Source organism: Phyllobates terribilis, unplaced genomic scaffold (genome assembly GCF_046119375.1).
Source record: "Phyllobates terribilis strain yellow unplaced genomic scaffold, ASM4611937v1 Scaffold_9__5_contigs__length_417890890, whole genome shotgun sequence".
Taxonomy (NCBI): domain Eukaryota; kingdom Metazoa; phylum Chordata; class Amphibia; order Anura; family Dendrobatidae; genus Phyllobates; species Phyllobates terribilis.
The window spans coordinates 17749392-17771470 of NW_027362769.1; positions in this window are offsets into that span (position 1 = coordinate 17749392).

Here is a 22079-nt window from a genome sequence, read left to right on the forward strand (position 1 = left end):
AGGAGTTCATGAGCTCATTTCCAAGAAGAACCTTTTTTTCATTTACTTACTAATAAGATTCCTGTAGAGCCAATGGAAATTTGCATTCATTTTGGGCTTGAGATAGTGCAATTGTGAGATATAGAATCTGTATTAAGTGTTCATACAGAAAAAGTTGTCAACATACGCTGTATAGATTGGCGTTAATAATAACATAGTAAAACCAATGGATTACATTTTTAACTTACCTATTAGCGATTCAATGTTCACTGCCCTTTTTGACATCACATTCTACATGTGATATTCCAGTGGCTTACTGGGTTAACGCGCCAATTTTGTAAACATGAGTACAAATCCACACAGAGCTTCTTTTTCATTTACTTACTAATAAGCTTCCTGTGGAGCCAATGGAAATTTATATTAATTTTGGGCTTGAGATAGTGCAATTGTGAGACATAGAATCTGTATTAAGTGTTCATAAAGAACAAGATGTCATCATACGCTGTATTGATTTTTTTTAACAATAACATAGTGAAACCAATGGATTACTTTTTTAACTTGCCTATTAGCGATTCAATGTTCACTGCCCTTCTTGACATCACATTGCACATGTGATGGTCCAGTGACTTACAGGGTTAATGCACAGGTATTGTAAGCAGGAGTTCATGAGCTCATTTCCAAGAAGAACCTTTTTTTCATTTACTTACTAATAGGATTCCTGTAGAGCAAAAGGAAATTTGCATTCATTTTGAGCTTGAGATAGTGCAATTGTGAGATATAGAATCTGTATTAAGTGTTCATACAGAAAAAGTTGTCAACATACGCTGTATAGATTGGCGTTAATAATAACATAGTAAAACCAATGGATTACATTTTTAACTTACCTATTAGCGATTCAATGTTCACTGCCCTTTTTCACATCACATTCTACATGTGATATTCTAGTGGCTTACTGGGTTAATGCGCCTATTTTGTAAACAGGAGTTCATGAGTACAAATCCACACAGACCTTCTTTTTCATTTAATTACTAATAAGCTTCCTGTGGAGCCAATGGAAATTTGTATTAATTTTGGGTTTGAGATAGTGCAATTGTGAGACATAGAATCTGTATTAAGTGTTCATAAAGAACAAGATGTCATCATATGCTGTATTGATTGTTTTTAACAATAACATAGTGAAACCAATGGATTACTTTTTTAACTTGCCTATTAGCGATTCAATGTTCACTGCCCTTCTTGATATCGCATTGCACATGTGATGGTCCAGTGGCTTACAGGGTTAATGCACAGGTATTGTAAGCAAGAGTTCATGAGCTCATTTCCAGGAAGAGCCTTTTTTTCATTTACTTACTAATAACATTCCTGTAGAGCAAAAGGAAATTTGCATTCATTTTGAGCTTGAGATAGTGCAATTGTGAGATATAGAATCTGTATTAAGTGTTCATACAGAAAAAGTTGTCAACATACGCTGTATAGATTGGCATTAATAATAACATAGTAAAACCAATTGATTACATTTTTAACTTACCTATTAGCGATTCAATGTTCACTGCCCTTTTTGACATCACATTCTACATGTGATATTCCAGTGGCTTACTGGGTTAATGCGCCTATTTTGTAAACAGGAGTTCATGAGTACAAATCCACACAGAGCTTCTTTTTCATTTACTTACTAATAAGCTTCCTGTGGAGTCAATGGAAATTTGTATTAATTTTGGGTTTGAGATAGTGCAATTGTGAGACATAGAATCTGTATTAAGTGTTCATAAAGAACAAGATGTCATCATACGCTGTATTGATTGTTTTTAACAATAACATTGTGAAACCAATGGATTACTTTTTTAACTTGCCTATTAGCGATTCAATGTTCACTGCCCTTCTTGACATCACATTGCACATGTGATGGTCCAGTGACTTACAGGGTTAATGCACAGGTATTGTAAGCAGGAGTTCATGAGCTCATTTCCAAGAAGAACCTTTTTTTCATTTACTTACTAATAGGATTCCTGTAGAGCAAAAGGAAATTTGCATTCATTTTGAGCTTGAGATAGTGCAATTGTGAGATATAGAATCTGTATTAAGTGTTCATACAGAAAAAGTTGTCAACATACGCTGTATAGATTGGCGTTAATAATAACATAGTAAAACCAATGGATTACATTTTTAACTTACCTATTAGCGATTCAATGTTCACTGCCCTTTTTGACATCACATTCTACATGTGATATTCCAGTGGCTTACTGGGTTAATGCGCCTATTTTGTAAACAGGAGTTCATGAGTACAAATCCACACAGACCTTCTTTTTCATTTACTTACTAATAAGCTTCCTGTGGAGCCAATGGAAATTTGTATTAATTTTGGGTTTGAGATAGTGCAATTGTGAGACATAGAATCTGTATTAAGTGTTCATAAAGAACAAGATGTCATCATACGCTGTATTGATTGTTTTTAACAATAACATAGTGAAACCAATGGATTACTTTTTTAACTTGCCTATTAGCGATTCAATGTTCACTGCCCTTCTTGACATCACATTGCACATGTGATGGTCCAGTGACTTACAGGGTTAATGCACAGGTATTGTAAGCAGGAGTTCATGAGCTCATTTCCAAGAAGAACCTTTTTTTCATTTACTTACTAATAAGATTCCTGTAGAGCCAATGGAAATTTGCATTCATTTTGGGCTTGAGATAGTGCAATTGTGAGATATAGAATCTGTATTAAGTGTTCATACAGAAAAAGTTGTCAACATACGCTGTATAGATTGGCGTTAATAATAACATAGTAAAACCAATGGATTACATTTTTAACTTACCTATTAGCAATTCAATGTTCACTGCCCTTTTTCACATCACATTCTACATGTGATATTCTAGTGGCTTACTGGGTTAATGCGCCTATTTTGTAAACAGGAGTTCATGAGTACAAATCCACACAGACCTTCTTTTTCATTTACTTACTAATAAGCTTCCTGTGGAGCCAATGGAAATTTGTATTAATTTTGGGCTTGAGATAGTGAGATTGTGAGATATAGAATCTGTATTAATTGTTCATAAATAACAAGATGTCATCATACGCTGTATTGATTGTTTTTAACAATAACATAGTGAAACCAATGGATTACTTTTTTAACTTGCCTATTAGCGATTCAATGTTCACTGCCCTTCTTGACATCGCATTGCTCTTGTGATGGTCCAGTGGCTTGCTGGGTTATTGCACAGGTATTGTAAGCAGAAGTTCATGAGCTCATTTCCACGAGCAACCTTTTTTTTCATTTACTTACTAATAAGATTCCTGTAGAGCCAATGGAAATTTGCATTGATTTTGGGTTTGAGATAGTGCAATTGTGAGATATAGAATCTGTATTAAGTGTTCATAAAGAACAAGATGTCATCATACGCTGAATAGATTGGCATTAAGAATAACATAGTAAAACAAATGGATTACTTTTTTAACATACCTATTAGCAATTCAATGTTCACTGCCCTTCTTGACATCACATTGCACATGTGATATTCCAGTCGCTTATTGGGTTAATGCACCTATTTTGTAAACAGGAGTTCATGAGTACAAATCCACAAACACCTTTTGTTTCATTTACTTACTAATAAGCTTCCTGTGGAGCCAATGGAAATTTGCATTATTTTTGGGCTTGAGATAGTGCAATTGTGAGACATAGAATCTGTATTAAGTGTTCATAAAGAACAAGATGTCATCATACGCTGTATTGATTGTTTTTAACAATAACATAGTGAAACCAATGGATTACTTTTTTAACTTGCCTATTAGCGATTCAATGTTCACTGCCCTTCTTGACATCACATTGCACATGTGATGGTCCAGTGACATACAGGGTTAATGCACAGGTATTGTAAGCAGGAGTTCATGAGCTCATTTCCAAGAAGAACCTTTTTTTCATTTACTTACTAATAAGATTCCTGTAGAGCCAATGGAAATTTGCATTCATTTTGGGCTTGAGATAGTGCAATTGTGAGATATAGAATCTGTATTAAGTGTTCATACAGAAAAAGTTGTCAACATACGCTGTATAGATTGGCGTTAATAATAACATAGTAAAACCAATGGATTACATTTTTAACTTACCTATTAGCGATTCAATGTTCACTGCCCTTTTTCACATCACATTCTACATGTGATATTCTAGTGGCTTACTGGGTTAATGCGCCTATTTTGTAAACAGGAGTTCATGAGTACAAATCCACACAGACCTTCTTTTTCATTTACTTACTAATAAGCTTCCTGTGGAGCCAATGGAAATTTGTATTAATTTTGGGTTTGAGATAGTGCAATTGTGAGATATAGAATCTGTATTAAGTGTTCATACAGAAAAAGTTGTCAACATACGCTGTATAGATTGGCGTTAATAATAACATAGTAAAACCAATGGATTACATTTTTAACTTACCTATTAGCGATTCAATGTTCACTGCCCTTTTTGACATCACATTCTACATGTGATATTCCAGTGGCTTACTGGGTTAATGCGCCTATTTTGTAAACAGGAGTTCATGAGTACAAATCCACACAGACCTTCTTTTTCATTTACTTACTAATAAGCTTCCTGTGGAGCCAATGGAAATTTGTATTAATTTTGGGTTTGAGATAGTGCAATTGTGAGACATAGAATCTGTATTAAGTGTTCATAAAGAACAAGATGTCATCATACGCTGTATTGATTGTTTTTAACAATAACATAGTGAAACCAATGGATTACTTTTTTAACTTGCCTATTAGCGATTCAATGTTCACTGCCCTTCTTGACATCACATTGCACATGTGATGGTCCAGTGACTTACAGGGTTAATGCACAGGTATTGTAAGCAGGAGTTCATGAGCTCATTTCCAAGAAGAACCTTTTTTTCATTTACTTACTAATAAGATTCCTGTAGAGCCAATGGAAATTTGCATTCATTTTGGGCTTGAGATAGTGCAATTGTGAGATATAGAATCTGTATTAAGTGTTCATACAGAAAAAGTTGTCAACATACGCTGTATAGATTGGCGTTAATAATAACATAGTAAAACCAATGGATTACATTTTTAACTTACCTATTAGCAATTCAATGTTCACTGCCCTTTTTCACATCACATTCTACATGTGATATTCTAGTGGCTTACTGGGTTAATGCGCCTATTTTGTAAACAGGAGTTCATGAGTACAAATCCACACAGACCTTCTTTTTCATTTACTTACTAATAAGCTTCCTGTGGAGCCAATGGAAATTTGTATTAATTTTGGGCTTGAGATAGTGAGATTGTGAGATATAGAATCTGTATTAATTGTTCATAAATAACAAGATGTCATCATACGCTGTATTGATTGTTTTTAACAATAACATAGTGAAACCAATGGATTACTTTTTTAACTTGCCTATTAGCGATTCAATGTTCACTGCCCTTCTTGACATCGCATTGCTCTTGTGATGGTCCAGTGGCTTGCTGGGTTATTGCACAGGTATTGTAAGCAGAAGTTCATGAGCTCATTTCCACGAGCAACCTTTTTTTTCATTTACTTACTAATAAGATTCCTGTAGAGCCAATGGAAATTTGCATTGATTTTGGGTTTGAGATAGTGCAATTGTGAGATATAGAATCTGTATTAAGTGTTCATAAAGAACAAGATGTCATCATACGCTGAATAGATTGGCATTAAGAATAACATAGTAAAACAAATGGATTACTTTTTTAACATACCTATTAGCAATTCAATGTTCACTGCCCTTCTTGACATCACATTGCACATGTGATATTCCAGTCGCTTATTGGGTTAATGCACCTATTTTGTAAACAGGAGTTCATGAGTACAAATCCACAAACACCTTTTGTTTCATTTACTTACTAATAAGCTTCCTGTGGAGCCAATGGAAATTTGCATTATTTTTGGGCTTGAGATAGTGCAATTGTGAGACATAGAATCTGTATTAAGTGTTCATAAAGAACAAGATGTCATCATACGCTGTATTGATTGTTTTTAACAATAACATAGTGAAACCAATGGATTACTTTTTTAACTTGCCTATTAGCGATTCAATGTTCACTGCCCTTCTTGACATCACATTGCACATGTGATGGTCCAGTGACATACAGGGTTAATGCACAGGTATTGTAAGCAGGAGTTCATGAGCTCATTTCCAAGAAGAACCTTTTTTTCATTTACTTACTAATAAGATTCCTGTAGAGCCAATGGAAATTTGCATTCATTTTGGGCTTGAGATAGTGCAATTGTGAGATATAGAATCTGTATTAAGTGTTCATACAGAAAAAGTTGTCAACATACGCTGTATAGATTGGCGTTAATAATAACATAGTAAAACCAATGGATTACATTTTTAACTTACCTATTAGCGATTCAATGTTCACTGCCCTTTTTCACATCACATTCTACATGTGATATTCTAGTGGCTTACTGGGTTAATGCGCCTATTTTGTAAACAGGAGTTCATGAGTACAAATCCACACAGACCTTCTTTTTCATTTACTTACTAATAAGCTTCCTGTGGAGCCAATGGAAATTTGTATTAATTTTGGGTTTGAGATAGTGCAATTGTGAGATATAGAATCTGTATTAAGTGTTCATACAGAAAAAGTTGTCAACATACGCTGTATAGATTGGCATTAATAATAACATAGTAAAACCAATGGATTACATTTTAAACTTACCTATTAGCGATTCAATGTTCACTGCCCTTTTTGACATCACATTCTACATGTGATATTCCAGTGGCTTACTGGGTTAATGCGCCTATTTTGTAAACAGGAGTTCATGAGTACAAATCCACACAGACCTTCTTTTTCATTTACTTACTAATAAGCTTCCTGTGGAGCCAATGGAAATTTGTATTAATTTTGGGTTTGAGATAGTGCAATTGTGAGATATAGAATCTGTATTAAGTGTTCATACAGAAAAAGTTGTCAACATACGCTGTATAGATTGGCATTAATAATAACATAGTAAAACCAATGGATTACATTTTAAACTTACCTATTAGCGATTCAATGTTCACTGCCCTTTTTGACATCACATTCTACATGTGATATTCCAGTGGCTTACTGGGTTAATGCGCCTATTTTGTAAACAGGAGTTCATGAGTACAAATCCACACAGACCTTCTTTTTCATTTACTTACTAATTAGCTTCCTGTGGAGCCAATGGAAATTTGTATTCATTTTGGGCTTGAGATAGTGCAATTGTGAGACATAGAATCCGTATTAAGTGTTCATAAAGAACAAGATGTCATCATACGCTGTATTGATTGTTTTTAACAATAACATAGTGAAACCAATGGATTACTTTTTTAACTTGCCTATTAGCGATTCAATGTTCACTGCCCTTCTTGACATCACATTGCACATGTGATGGTCCAGTGACTTACAGGGTTAATGCACAGGTATTGTAAGCAGGAGTTCATGAGCTCATTTCCAAGAAGAACCTTTTTTTCATTTACTTACTAATAAGATTCCTGTAGAGCCAATGGAAATTTGCATTCATTTTGGGCTTGAGATAGTGCAATTGTGAGATATAGAATCTGTATTAAGTGTTCATACAGAAAAAGTTGTCAACATACGCTGTATAGATTGGCATTAATAATAACATAGTAAAACCAATGGATTACATTTTTAACTTACCTATTAGCGATTCAATGTTCACTGCCCTTCTTGACATCACATTGCACATGTGATATTCCAGTGGATTACTGGGTTAATGCGCCTATTTTGTAAACAGGAGTTCATGAGTACAATCCACAAACACCTTTTGTTTCATTTACTTACTAATAAGCTTCCTGTGGAGCCAATGGAAATTTGTATTAATTTTGGGCTTGAGATAGTGAGATTGTGAGATATAGAATCTGTATTAATTGTTCATAAAGAACAAGATGTCATCATACGCTGTATTGATTGTTTTTAACAATAACATAGTGAAACCAATGGATTACTTTTTTAACTTGCCTATTAGCGATTCAATGTTCACTGCCCTTCTAGACATCGCATTGCTCTTGTGATGGTCCAGTGGCTTGCTGGGTTATTGCACAGGTATTGTAAGCAGAAGTTCATGAGCTCATTTCCACGAGCAACCTTTTTTTTCATTTACTTACTAATAAGATTCCTGTAGAGCCAATGGAAATTTGCATTGATTTTGGGTTTGAGATAGTGCAATTGTGAGATATAGAATCTGTATTAAGTGTTCATAAAGAACAAGATGTCATCATACGCTGAATAGATTGGCATTAAGAATAACATAGTAAAACAAATGGATTACTTTTTTAACATACCTATTAGCAATTCAATGTTCACTGCCCTTCTTGACATCACATTGCACATGTGATATTCCAGTCGCTTATTGGGTTAATGCACCTATTTTGTAAACAGGAGTTCATGAGTACAAATCCACAAACACCTTTTGTTTCATTTACTTACTAATAAGCTTCCTGTGGAGCCAATGGAAATTTGCATTATTTTTGGGCTTGAGATAGTGCAATTGTGAGACATAGAATCTGTATTAAGTGTTCATAAAGAACAAGATGTCATCATACGCTGTATTGATTGTTTTTAACAATAACATAGTGAAACCAATGGATTACTTTTTTAACTTGCCTATTAGCGATTCAATATTCACTGCCCTTCTTGACATCACATTGCACATGTGATGGTCCAGTGACTTACAGGGTTAATGCACAGGTATTGTAAGCAGGAGTTCATGAGCTCATTTCCAAGAAGAACCTTTTTTTCATTTACTTACTAATAAGATTCCTGTAGAGCCAATGGAAATTTGCATTCATTTTGGGCTTGAGATAGTGCAATTGTGAGATATAGAATCTGTATTAAGTGTTCATACAGAAAAAGTTGTCAACATACGCTGTATAGATTGGCGTTAATAATAACATAGTAAAACCAATGGATTACATTTTTAACTTACCTATTAGCGATTCAATGTTCACTGCCCTTTTTGACATCACATTCTACATGTGATATTCCAGTGGCTTACTGGGTTAACGCGCCAATTTTGTAAACATGAGTACAAATCCACACAGAGCTTCTTTTTCATTTACTTACTAATAAGCTTCCTGTGGAGCCAATGGAAATTTATATTAATTTTGGGCTTGAGATAGTGCAATTGTGAGACATAGAATCTGTATTAAGTGTTCATAAAGAACAAGATGTCATCATACGCTGTATTGATTTTTTTTAACAATAACATAGTGAAACCAATGGATTACTTTTTTAACTTGCCTATTAGCGATTCAATGTTCACTGCCCTTCTTGACATCACATTGCACATGTGATGGTCCAGTGACTTACAGGGTTAATGCACAGGTATTGTAAGCAGGAGTTCATGAGCTCATTTCCAAGAAGAACCTTTTTTTCATTTACTTACTAATAGGATTCCTGTAGAGCAAAAGGAAATTTGCATTCATTTTGAGCTTGAGATAGTGCAATTGTGAGATATAGAATCTGTATTAAGTGTTCATACAGAAAAAGTTGTCAACATACGCTGTATAGATTGGCATTAATAATAACATAGTAAAACCAATTGATTACATTTTTAACTTACCTATTAGCGATTCAGTGTTCACTGCCCTTTTTGACATCACATTCTACATGTGATATTCCAGTGGCTTACTGGGTTAATGCGCCTATTTTGTAAACAGGAGTTCATGAGTACAAATCCACACAGAGCTTCTTTTTCATTTACTTACTAATAAGCTTCCTGTGGAGTCAATGGAAATTTGTATTCATTTTGGGTTTGAGATAGTGCAATTGTGAGACATAGAATCTGTATTAAGTGTTCATAAAGAACAAGATGTCATCATACGCTGTATTGATTGTTTTTAACAATAACATAGTGAAACCAATGGATTACTTTTTTAACTTGCCTATTAGCGATTCAATGTTCACTGCCCTTCTTGACATCACATTGCACATGTGATGGTCCAGTGACTTACAGGGTTAATGCACAGGTATTGTAAGCAGGAGTTCATGAGCTCATTTCCAAGAAGAACCTTTTTTTCATTTACTTACTAATAAGATTCCTGTAGAGCCAATGGAAATTTGCATTCATTTTGGGCTTGAGATAGTGCAATTGTGAGATATAGAATCTGTATTAAGTGTTCATACAGAAAAAGTTGTCAACATACGCTGTATAGATTGGCGTTAATAATAACATAGTAAAACCAATGGATTACATTTTTAACTTACCTATTAGCGATTCAATGTTCACTGCCCTTTTTCACATCACATTCTACATGTGATATTCCAGTGGCTTACTGGGTTAACGCGCCTATTTTGTAAACATGAGTACAAATCCACACAGAGCTTCTTTTTCATTTACTTACTAATAAGATTCCTGTAGAGCCAATGGAAATTTGCATTCATTTTGGGCTTGAGATAGTGCAATTGTGAGATATAGAATCTGTATTAAGTGTTCATACAGAAAAAGTTGTCAACATACGCTGTATAGATTGGCGTTAATAATAACATAGTAAAACCAATGGATTACATTTTTAACTTACCTATTAGCGATTCAATGTTCACTGCCCTTTTTCACATCACATTCTACATGTGATATTCTAGTGGCTTACTGGGTTAATGCGCCTATTTTGTAAACAGGAGTTCATGAGTACAAATCCACACAGACCTTCTTTTTCATTTACTTACTAATAAGCTTCCTGTGGAGCCAATGGAAATTTGTATTAATTTTGGGTTTGAGATAGTGCAATTGTGAGATATAGAATCTGTATTAAGTGTTCATACAGAAAAAGTTGTCAACATACGCTGTATAGATTGGCATTAATAATAACATAGTAAAACCAATGGATTACATTTTAAACTTACCTATTAGCGATTCAATGTTCACTGCCCTTTTTGACATCACATTCTACATGTGATATTCCAGTGGCTTACAGGGTTAATGCGCCTATTTTGTAAACAGGAGTTCATGAGTACAAATCCACACAGACCTTCTTTTTCATTTACTTACTAATAAGATTCCTGTAGAGCCAATGGAAATTTGCATTCATTTTGGGCTTGAGATAGTGCAATTGTGAGATATAGAATCTGTATTAAGTGTTCATACAGAAAAAGTTGTCAACATACGCTGTATAGATTGGCATTAATAATAACATAGTAAAACCAATGGATTACATTTTTAACTTACCTATTAGCGATTCAATGTTCACTGCCCTTCTTGACATCACATTGCACATGTGATATTCCAGTCGCTTATTGGGTTAATGCACCTATTTTGTAAACAGGAGTTCATGAGTACAAATCCACAAACACCTTTTGTTTCATTTACTTACTAATAAGCTTCCTGTGGAGCCAATGGAAATTTGCATTATTTTTAGGCTTGAGATAGTGCAATTGTGAGACATAGAATCTGTATTAAGTGTTCATAAAGAACAAGATGTCATCATACGCTGTATTGATTGTTTTTAACAATAACATAGTGAAACCAATGGATTACTTTTTTAACTTGCCCATTAGCGATTCAATGTTCACTGCCCTTCTTGACATCACATTGCACATGTGATATTCCAGTCGCTTATTGGGTTAATGCACCTATTTTGTAAACAGGAGTTCATGAGTACAAATCCACAAACACCTTTTGTTTCATTTACTTACTAATAAGCTTCCTGTGGAGCCAATGGATATTTGCATTATTTTTAGGCTTGAGATAGTGCAATTGTGAGACATAGAATCTGTATTAAGTGTTCATAAAGAACAAGATGTCATCATACGCTGTATTGATTGTTTTTAACAATAACATAGTGAAACCAATGGATTACTTTTTTAACTTGCCTATTAGCGATTCAATGTTCACTGCCCTTCTTGACATCACATTGCACATGTGATGGTCCAGTGACTTACAGGGTTAATGCACAGGTATTGTAAGCAGGAGTTCATGAGCTCATTTCCAAGAAGAACCTTTTTTTCATTTACTTACTAATAAGATTCCTGTAGAGCCAATGGAAATTTGCATTCATTTTGGGCTTGAGATAGTGCAATTGTGAGATATAGAATCTGTATTAAGTGTTCATACAGAAAAAGTTGTCAACATACGCTGTATAGATTGGCGTTAATAATAACATAGTAAAACCAATGGATTACATTTTTAACTTACCTATTAGCGATTCAATGTTCACTGCACTTTTTGACATCACATTCTACATGTGATATTCCAGTGGCTTACTGGGTTAACGCGCCTATTTCGTAAACATGAGTACAAATCCACACAGAGCTTCTTTTTCATTTACTTACTAATAAGCTTCCTGTGGAGCCAATGGAAATTTGTATTAATTTTGGGCTTGAGATAGTGCAATTGTGAGACATAGAATCTGTATTAAGTGTTCATAAAGAACAAGATGTCATCATACGCTGTATTGATTTTTTTTAACAATAACATAGTGAAACCAATGGATTACTTTTTTAACTTGCCTATTAGCGATTCAATGTTCACTGCCCTTCTTGACATCACATTGCACATGTGATGGTCCAGTGACTTACAGGGTTAATGCACAGGTATTGTAAGCAGGAGTTCATGAGCTCATTTCCAAGAAGAACCTTTTTTTCATTTACTTACTAATAGGATTCCTGTAGAGCAAAAGGAAATTTGCATTCATTTTGAGCTTGAGATAGTGCAATTGTGAGATATAGAATCTGTATTAAGTGTTCATACAGAAAAAGTTGTCAACATACGCTGTATAGATTGGCATTAATAATAACATAGTAAAACCAATTGATTACATTTTTAACTTACCTATTAGCGATTCAGTGTTCACTGCCCTTTTTGACATCACATTCTACATGTGATATTCCAGTGGCTTACTGGGTTAATGCGCCTATTTTGTAAACAGGAGTTCATGAGTACAAATCCACACAGAGCTTCTTTTTCATTTACTTACTAATAAGCTTCCTGTGGAGTCAATGGAAATTTGTATTAATTTTGGGTTTGAGATAGTGCAATTGTGAGACATAGAATCTGTATTAAGTGTTCATAAAGAACAAGATGTCATCATACGCTGTATTGATTGTTTTTAACAATAACATAGTGAAACCAATGGATTACTTTTTTAACTTGCCTATTAGCGATTCAATGTTCACTGCCCTTCTTGACATCACATTGCACATGTGATGGTCCAGTGACTTACAGGGTTAATGCACAGGTATTGTAAGCAGGAGTTCATGAGCTCATTTCCAAGAAGAACCTTTTTTTCATTTACTTACTAATAAGATTCCTGTAGAGCCAATGGAAATTTGCATTCATTTTGGGCTTGAGATAGTGCAATTGTGAGATATAGAATCTGTATTAAGTGTTCATACAGAAAAAGTTGTCAACATACGCTGTATAGATTGGCGTTAATAATAACATAGTAAAACCAATGGATTACATTTTTAACTTACCTATTAGCGATTCAATGTTCACTGCCCTTTTTCACATCACATTCTACATGTGATATTCCAGTGGCTTACTGGGTTAACGCGCCTATTTTGTAAACATGAGTACAAATCCACACAGAGCTTCTTTTTCATTTACTTACTAATAAGATTCCTGTAGAGCCAATGGAAATTTGCATTCATTTTGGGCTTGAGATAGTGCAATTGTGAGATATAGAATCTGTATTAAGTGTTCATACAGAAAAAGTTGTCAACATACGCTGTATAGATTGGCGTTAATAATAACATAGTAAAACCAATGGATTACATTTTTAACTTACCTATTAGCGATTCAATGTTCACTGCCCTTTTTCACATCACATTCTACATGTGATATTCTAGTGGCTTACTGGGTTAATGCGCCTATTTTGTAAACAGGAGTTCATGAGTACAAATCCACACAGACCTTCTTTTTCATTTACTTACTAATAAGCTTCCTGTGGAGCCAATGGAAATTTGTATTAATTTTGGGTTTGAGATAGTGCAATTGTGAGATATAGAATCTGTATTAAGTGTTCATACAGAAAAAGTTGTCAACATACGCTGTATAGATTGGCATTAATAATAACATAGTAAAACCAATGGATTACATTTTAAACTTACCTATTAGCGATTCAATGTTCACTGCCCTTTTTGACATCACATTCTACATGTGATATTCCAGTGGCTTACAGGGTTAATGCGCCTATTTTGTAAACAGGAGTTCATGAGTACAAATCCACACAGACCTTCTTTTTCATTTACTTACTAATAAGATTCCTGTAGAGCCAATGGAAATTTGCATTCATTTTGGGCTTGAGATAGTGCAATTGTAAGATATAGAATCTGTATTAAGTGTTCATACAGAAAAAGTTGTCAACATACGCTGTATAGATTGGCATTAATAATAACATAGTAAAACCAATGGATTACATTTTTAACTTACCTATTAGCGATTCAATGTTCACTGCCCTTCTTGACATCACATTGCACATGTGATATTCCAGTCGCTTATTGGGTTAATGCACCTATTTTGTAAACAGGAGTTCATGAGTACAAATCCACAAACACCTTTTGTTTCATTTACTTACTAATAAGCTTCCTGTGGAGCCAATGGAAATTTGCATTATTTTTAGGCTTGAGATAGTGCAATTGTGAGACATAGAATCTGTATTAAGTGTTCATAAAGAACAAGATGTCATCATACGCTGTATTGATTGTTTTTAACAATAACATAGTGAAACCAATGGATTACTTTTTTAACTTGCCCATTAGCGATTCAATGTTCACTGCCCTTCTTGACATCACATTGCACATGTGATATTCCAGTCGCTTATTGGGTTAATGCACCTATTTTGTAAACAGGAGTTCATGAGTACAAATCCACAAACACCTTTTGTTTCATTTACTTACTAATAAGCTTCCTGTGGAGCCAATGGATATTTGCATTATTTTTAGGCTTGAGATAGTGCAATTGTGAGACATAGAATCTGTATTAAGTGTTCATAAAGAACAAGATGTCATCATACGCTGTATTGATTGTTTTTAACAATAACATAGTGAAACCAATGGATTACTTTTTTAACTTGCCTATTAGCGATTCAATGTTCACTGCCCTTCTTGACATCACATTGCACATGTGATGGTCCAGTGACTTACAGGGTTAATGCACAGGTATTGTAAGCAGGAGTTCATGAGCTCATTTCCAAGAAGAACCTTTTTTTCATTTACTTACTAATAAGATTCCTGTAGAGCCAATGGAAATTTGCATTCATTTTGGGCTTGAGATAGTGCAATTGTGAGATATAGAATCTGTATTAAGTGTTCATACAGAAAAAGTTGTCAACATACGCTGTATAGATTGGCGTTAATAATAACATAGTAAAACCAATGGATTACATTTTTAACTTACCTATTAGCGATTCAATGTTCACTGCACTTTTTGACATCACATTCTACATGTGATATTCCAGTGGCTTACTGGGTTAACGCGCCTATTTCGTAAACATGAGTACAAATCCACACAGAGCTTCTTTTTCATTTACTTACTAATAAGCTTCCTGTGGAGCCAATGGAAATTTGTATTAATTTTGGGCTTGAGATAGTGCAATTGTGAGACATAGAATCTGTATTAAGTGTTCATAAAGAACAAGATGTCATCATACGCTGTATTGATTTTTTTTAACAATAACATAGTGAAACCAATGGATTACTTTTTTAACTTGCCTATTAGCGATTCAATGTTCACTGCCCTTCTTGACATCACATTGCACATGTGATGGTCCAGTGACTTACAGGGTTAATGCACAGGTATTGTAAGCAGGAGTTCATGAGCTCATTTCCAAGAAGAACCTTTTTATTCATTTACTTACTAATAAGATTCCTGTAGAGCCAATGGAAATTTGCATTCATTTTGGGCTTGAGATAGTGCAATTGTGAGATATAGAATCTGTATTAAGTGTTCATACAGAAAAAGTTGTCAACATACGCTGTATAGATTGGCGTTAATAATAACATAGTAAAACCAATGGATTACATTTTTAACTTACCTATTAGCGATTCAATGTTCACTGCCCTTTTTCACATCACATTCTACATGTTATATTCTAGTGGCTTACTGGGTTAATGCGCCTATTTTGTAAACAGAAGTTCATGAGTACAAATCCACACAGACCTTCTTTTTCATTTACTTACTAATAAGCTTCCTGTGGAGCCAATGGAAATTTGTATTAATTTTGGGTTTGAGATAGTGCAATTGTGAGATATAGAATCTGTATTAAGTGTTCATACAGAAAAAGTTGTCAACATACGCTGTATAGATTGGCATTAATAATAACATAGTAAAACCAATGGATTACATTTTTAACTTACCTATTAGCGATTCAATGTTCACTGCCCTTCTTGACATCACATTGCACATGTGATATTCCAGTGGATTACTGGGTTAATGCGCCTATTTTGTAAACAGGAGTTCATGAGTACAATCCACAAACACCTTTTGTTTCATTTACTTACTAATAAGCTTCCTGTGGAGCCAATGGAAATTTGTATTAATTTTGGGCTTGAGATAGTGCAATTGTGAGATATAGAATCTGTATTAATTGTTCATAAAGAACAAGATGTCATCATACGCTGTATTGATTGTTTTTAACAATAACATAGTGAAACCAATGGATTACTTTTTTAACTTGCCTATTAGCGATTCAATGTTCACTGCCCTTCTTGACAACGCATTGCTCTTGTGATGGTCCAGTGGCTTGCTGGGTTATTGCACAGGTATTGTAAGCAGAAGTTCATGAGCTCATTTCCACGAGCAACCTTTTTTTTCATTTACTTACTAATAAGATTCCTGTAGAGCCAATGGAAATTTGCATTGATTTTGGGTTTGAGATAGTGCAATTGTGAGATATAGAATCTGTATTAAGTGTTCATAAAGAACAAGATGTCATCATACGCTGAATAGATTGGCATTAAGAATAACATAGTAAAACAAATGGATTACTTTTTTAACATACCTATTAGCAATTCAATGTTCACTGCCCTTCTTGACATCACATTGCACATGTGATATTCCAGTCGCTTATTGGGTTAATGCACCTATTTTGTAAACAGGAGTTCATGAGTACAAATCCACAAACACCTTTTCTTTCATTTACTTACTAATAAGCTTCCTGTGGAGCCAATGGAAATTTGCATTATTTTTGGGCTTGAGATAGTGCAATTGTGAGACATAGAATCTGTATTAAGTGTTCATAAAGAACAAGATGTCATCATACGCTGTATTGATTGTTTTTAACAATAACATAGTGAAACCAATGGATTACTTTTTTAACTTGCCTATTAGCGATTCAATGTTCACTGCCCTTCTTGACATCACATTGCACATGTGATGGTCCAGTGACTTACAGGGTTAATGCACAGGTATTGTAAGCAGGAGTTCATGAGCTCATTTCCAAGAAGAACCTTTTTTTCATTTACTTACTAATAAGATTCCTGTAGAGCCAATGGAAATTTGCATTCATTTTGGGCTTGAGATAGTGCAATTGTGAGATATAGAATCTGTATTAAGTGTTCATAAAGAACAAGATGTCATCATACGCTGTATTGATTGTTTTTAACAATAACATAGTGAAACCAATGGATTACTTTTTTAACTTGCCTATTAGCGATTCAATGTTCACTGCCCTTCTTGACATCACATTACTCTTGTGATGGTCCAGTGGCTTGCTGGGTTATTGCACAGGTATTGTAAGCAGGAGTTCATGAGCTCATTTCCACAAACAACCTTTTATTTCATTTACTTACTAATAAGATTCCTGTAGAGCCAATGGAAATTTGCATTGATTTTGGGTTTGAGATAGTGCAATTGTGAGATATACAATCTGTATTAAGTGTTCATAAAGAACAAGATGTCATAATACGCTGTATTGATTGATATAACAATAACATAGTGAAACCAATGGATCACTTTTTTAACTTGCCTATTAGCGATTCAATGTTCACTGCCCTTCTTGACATCACAATGCACATGTGATATTCCAGTGGCTTACTGGGTTAATGCGCCTGTTTTGTAAACAGGAGTTCATGAGTACAATCCACAAACACCTTTTTTTTCATTTACTTACTAATAAGCTTCCTGTGGAGCCAATGGAAATTTGCATTATTTTTGGGCTTGAGATAGTGCAATTGTGAGATATAGAATCTGTATTAAGTGTTCATAAAGAACAAGATGTCATCATACGCTGTATAGATTGTTTTTAAGAATAACATAGTGAAACCAATGGATTACTTTTTTAACTTGCCTATTAGCGATTCAATGTTCACTGCCCTTCTTGACATCACATTGCACTTGTGATGGTCCAGTGGCTTACAGGGTTAATGCACAGGTGTTATCAGCAGGAGTTCATGAGTTCATTTCCATTCAGAACCTATTTTTTCATTTACTTACTAATAAGATTCCTGTAGAGTCAATGGAAATTTGCATTAATTTTGGGATTAAGATAGTGCAATTGTGAGATATCGAATCTGTATTAAGTGTTAATACAGAACAAGTTGTCATCATACGCTGTATAGATTGTTTTTAAGAATAACATAGTGAAACCAATGGATTACTTTTTTAACTTGCCTATTAGCGATTCAATGTTCACTGCCCTTCTTGACATCTCATTGCACTTGTGATGGTCCAGTGGCTTACAGGGTTAATGCACAGGTGTTATCAGCAGGAGTTCATGAGTTCATTTCCTTTCAGAACCTATTTTTTCATTTACTTAATAATAAGATTCCTGTAGAGCCAATGGAAATTTGCATTAATTTTGGGATTAAGATAGTGCAATTGTGAGATATCGAATCTGTATTAAGTGTTCATAAAGAACAAGATGTCATCATACGCTGTATAGATTGTTTTTACCAATAACATAGAGAAACCAATGGATTACTTTTTTAACTTGCCTATTAGTGATTCAATGCTCACTGCCCTTCTTGACATCGCATTGCTCTTGTGATGGTCCAGTGGCTTGCTGGGTTATTGCACAGGTATTGTAAGCAGAAGTTCATGAGCTCATTTCCACGAGCAACCTTTTTTTTCATTTACTTACTAATAAGATTCCTGTAGAGCCAATGGAAATTTGCATTGATTTTGGGTTTGAGATAGTGCAATTGTGAGATATAGAATCTGTATTAAGTGTTCATAAAGAACAAGATGTCATCATACGCTGAATAGATTGGCATTAAGAATAACATAGTAAAACAAATGGATTACTTTTTTAACATACCTATTAGCAATTCAATGTTCACTGCCCTTCTTGACATCACATTGCACATGTGATATTCCAGTCGCTTATTGGGTTAATGCACCTATTTTGTAAACAGGAGTTCATGAGTACAAATCCACAAACACCTTTTCTTTCATTTACTTACTAATAAGCTTCCTGTGGAGCCAATGGAAATTTGCATTATTTTTGGGCTTGAGATAGTGCAATTGTGAGACATAGAATCTGTATTAAGTGTTCATAAAGAACAAGATGTCATCATACGCTGTATTGATTGTTTTTAACAATAACATAGTGAAACCAATGGATTACTTTTTTAACTTGCCTATTAGCGATTCAATGTTCACTGCCCTTCTTGACATCACATTGCACATGTGATGGTCCAGTGACTTACAGGGTTAATGCACAGGTATTGTAAGCAGGAGTTCATGAGCTCATTTCCAAGAAGAACCTTTTTTTCATTTACTTACTAATAAGATTCCTGTAGAGCCAATGGAAATTTGCATTCATTTTGGGCTTGAGATAGTGCAATTGTGAGATATAGAATCTGTATTAAGTGTTCATAAAGAACAAGATGTCATCATACGCTGTATTGATTGTTTTTAACAATAACATAGTGAAACCAATGGATTACTTTTTTAACTTGCCTATTAGCGATTCAATGTTCACTGCCCTTCTTGACATCACATTACTCTTGTGATGGTCCAGTGGCTTGCTGGGTTATTGCACAGGTATTGTAAGCAGGAGTTCATGAGCTCATTTCCACAAACAACCTTTTATTTCATTTACTTACTAATAAGATTCCTGTAGAGCCAATGGAAATTTGCATTGATTTTGGGTTTGAGATAGTGCAATTGTGAGACATAGAATCTGTATTAAGTGTTCATAAAGAACAAGATGTCATCATACGCTGAATAGATTGGCATTAAGAATAACATAGTAAAACAAATGGATTACTTTTTTAACATACCTATTAGCAATTCAATGTTCACTGCCCTTCTTGACATCACATTGCACATGTGATATTCCAGTCGCTTATTGGGTTAATGCACCTATTTTGTAAACAGGAGTTCATGAGTACAAATCCACAAACACCTTTTGCTTCATTTACTTACTAATAAGCTTCCTGTGGAGCCAATGGAAATTTGCATTATTTTTGGGCTTGAGATAGTGCAATTGTGAGATATAGAATCTGTATTAAGTGTTCATAAAGAACAAGATGTCATCATACGCTGTATTGATTGTTTTTAACAATAACATAGTGAAACCAATGGATTACTTTTTTAACTTGCCTATTAGCGATTCAATGTTCACTGCCCTTCTTGACATCACATTACTCTTGTGATGGTCCAGTGGCTTGCTGGGTTATTGCACAGGTATTGTAAGCAGGAGTTCATGAGCTCATTTCCACAAACAACCTTTTATTTCATTTACTTACTAATAAGATTCCTGTAGAGCCAATGGAAATTTGCATTGATTTTGGGTTTGAGATAGTGCAATTGTGAGATATACAATCTGTATTAAGTGTTCATAAAGAACAAGATGTCATAATACGCTGTATTGATTGATATAACAATAACATAGTGAAACCAATGGATCACTTTTTTAACTTGCCTATTAGCGATTCAATGTTCACTGCCCTTCTTGACATCACAATGCACATGTGATATTCCAGTGGCTTACTGGGTTAATGCGCCTGTTTTGTAAACAGGAGTTCATGAGTACAATCCACAAACACCTTTTTTTTCATTTACTTACTAATAAGCTTCCTGTGGAGCCAATGGAAATTTGCATTATTTTTGGGCTTGAGATAGTGCAATTGTGAGATATAGAATCTGTATTAAGTGTTCATAAAGAACAAGATGTCATCATACGCTGTATAGATTGTTTTTAAGAATAACATAGTGAAACCAATGGATTACTTTTTTAACTTGCCTATTAGCGATTCAATGTTCACTGCCCTTCTTGACATCACATTGCACTTGTGATGGTCCAGTGGCTTACAGGGTTAATGCACAGGTGTTATCAGCAGGAGTTCATGAGTTCATTTCCATTCAGAACCTATTTTTTCATTTACTTACTAATAAGATTCCTGTAGAGTCAATGGAAATTTGCATTAATTTTGGGATTAAGATAGTGCAATTGTGAGATATCGAATCTGTATTAAGTGTTAATACAGAACAAGTTGTCATCATACGCTGTATAGATTGTTTTTAAGAATAACATAGTGAAACCAATGGATTACTTTTTTAACTTGCCTATTAGCGATTCAATGTTCACTGCCCTTCTTGACATCTCATTGCACTTGTGATGGTCCAGTGGCTTACAGGGTTAATGCACAGGTGTTATCAGCAGGAGTTCATGAGTTCATTTCCTTTCAGAACCTATTTTTTCATTTACTTAATAATAAGATTCCTGTAGAGCCAATGGAAATTTGCATTAATTTTGGGATTAAGATAGTGCAATTGTGAGATATCGAATCTGTATTAAGTGTTCATAAAGAACAAGATGTCATCATACGCTGTATAGATTGTTTTTACCAATAACATAGAGAAACCAATGGATTACTTTTTTAACTTGCCTATTAGTGATTCAATGCTCACTGCCCTTCTTGACATCGCATTGCTCTTGTGATGGTCCAGTGGCTTGCTGGGTTATTGCACAGGTATTGTAAGCAGAAGTTCATGAGCTCATTTCCACGAGCAACCTTTTTTTTCATTTACTTACTAATAAGATTCCTGTAGAGCCAATGGAAATTTGCATTGATTTTGGGTTTGAGATAGTGCAATTGTGAGATATAGAATCTGTATTAAGTGTTCATAAAGAACAAGATGTCATCATACGCTGAATAGATTGGCATTAAGAATAACATAGTAAAACAAATGGATTACTTTTTTAAC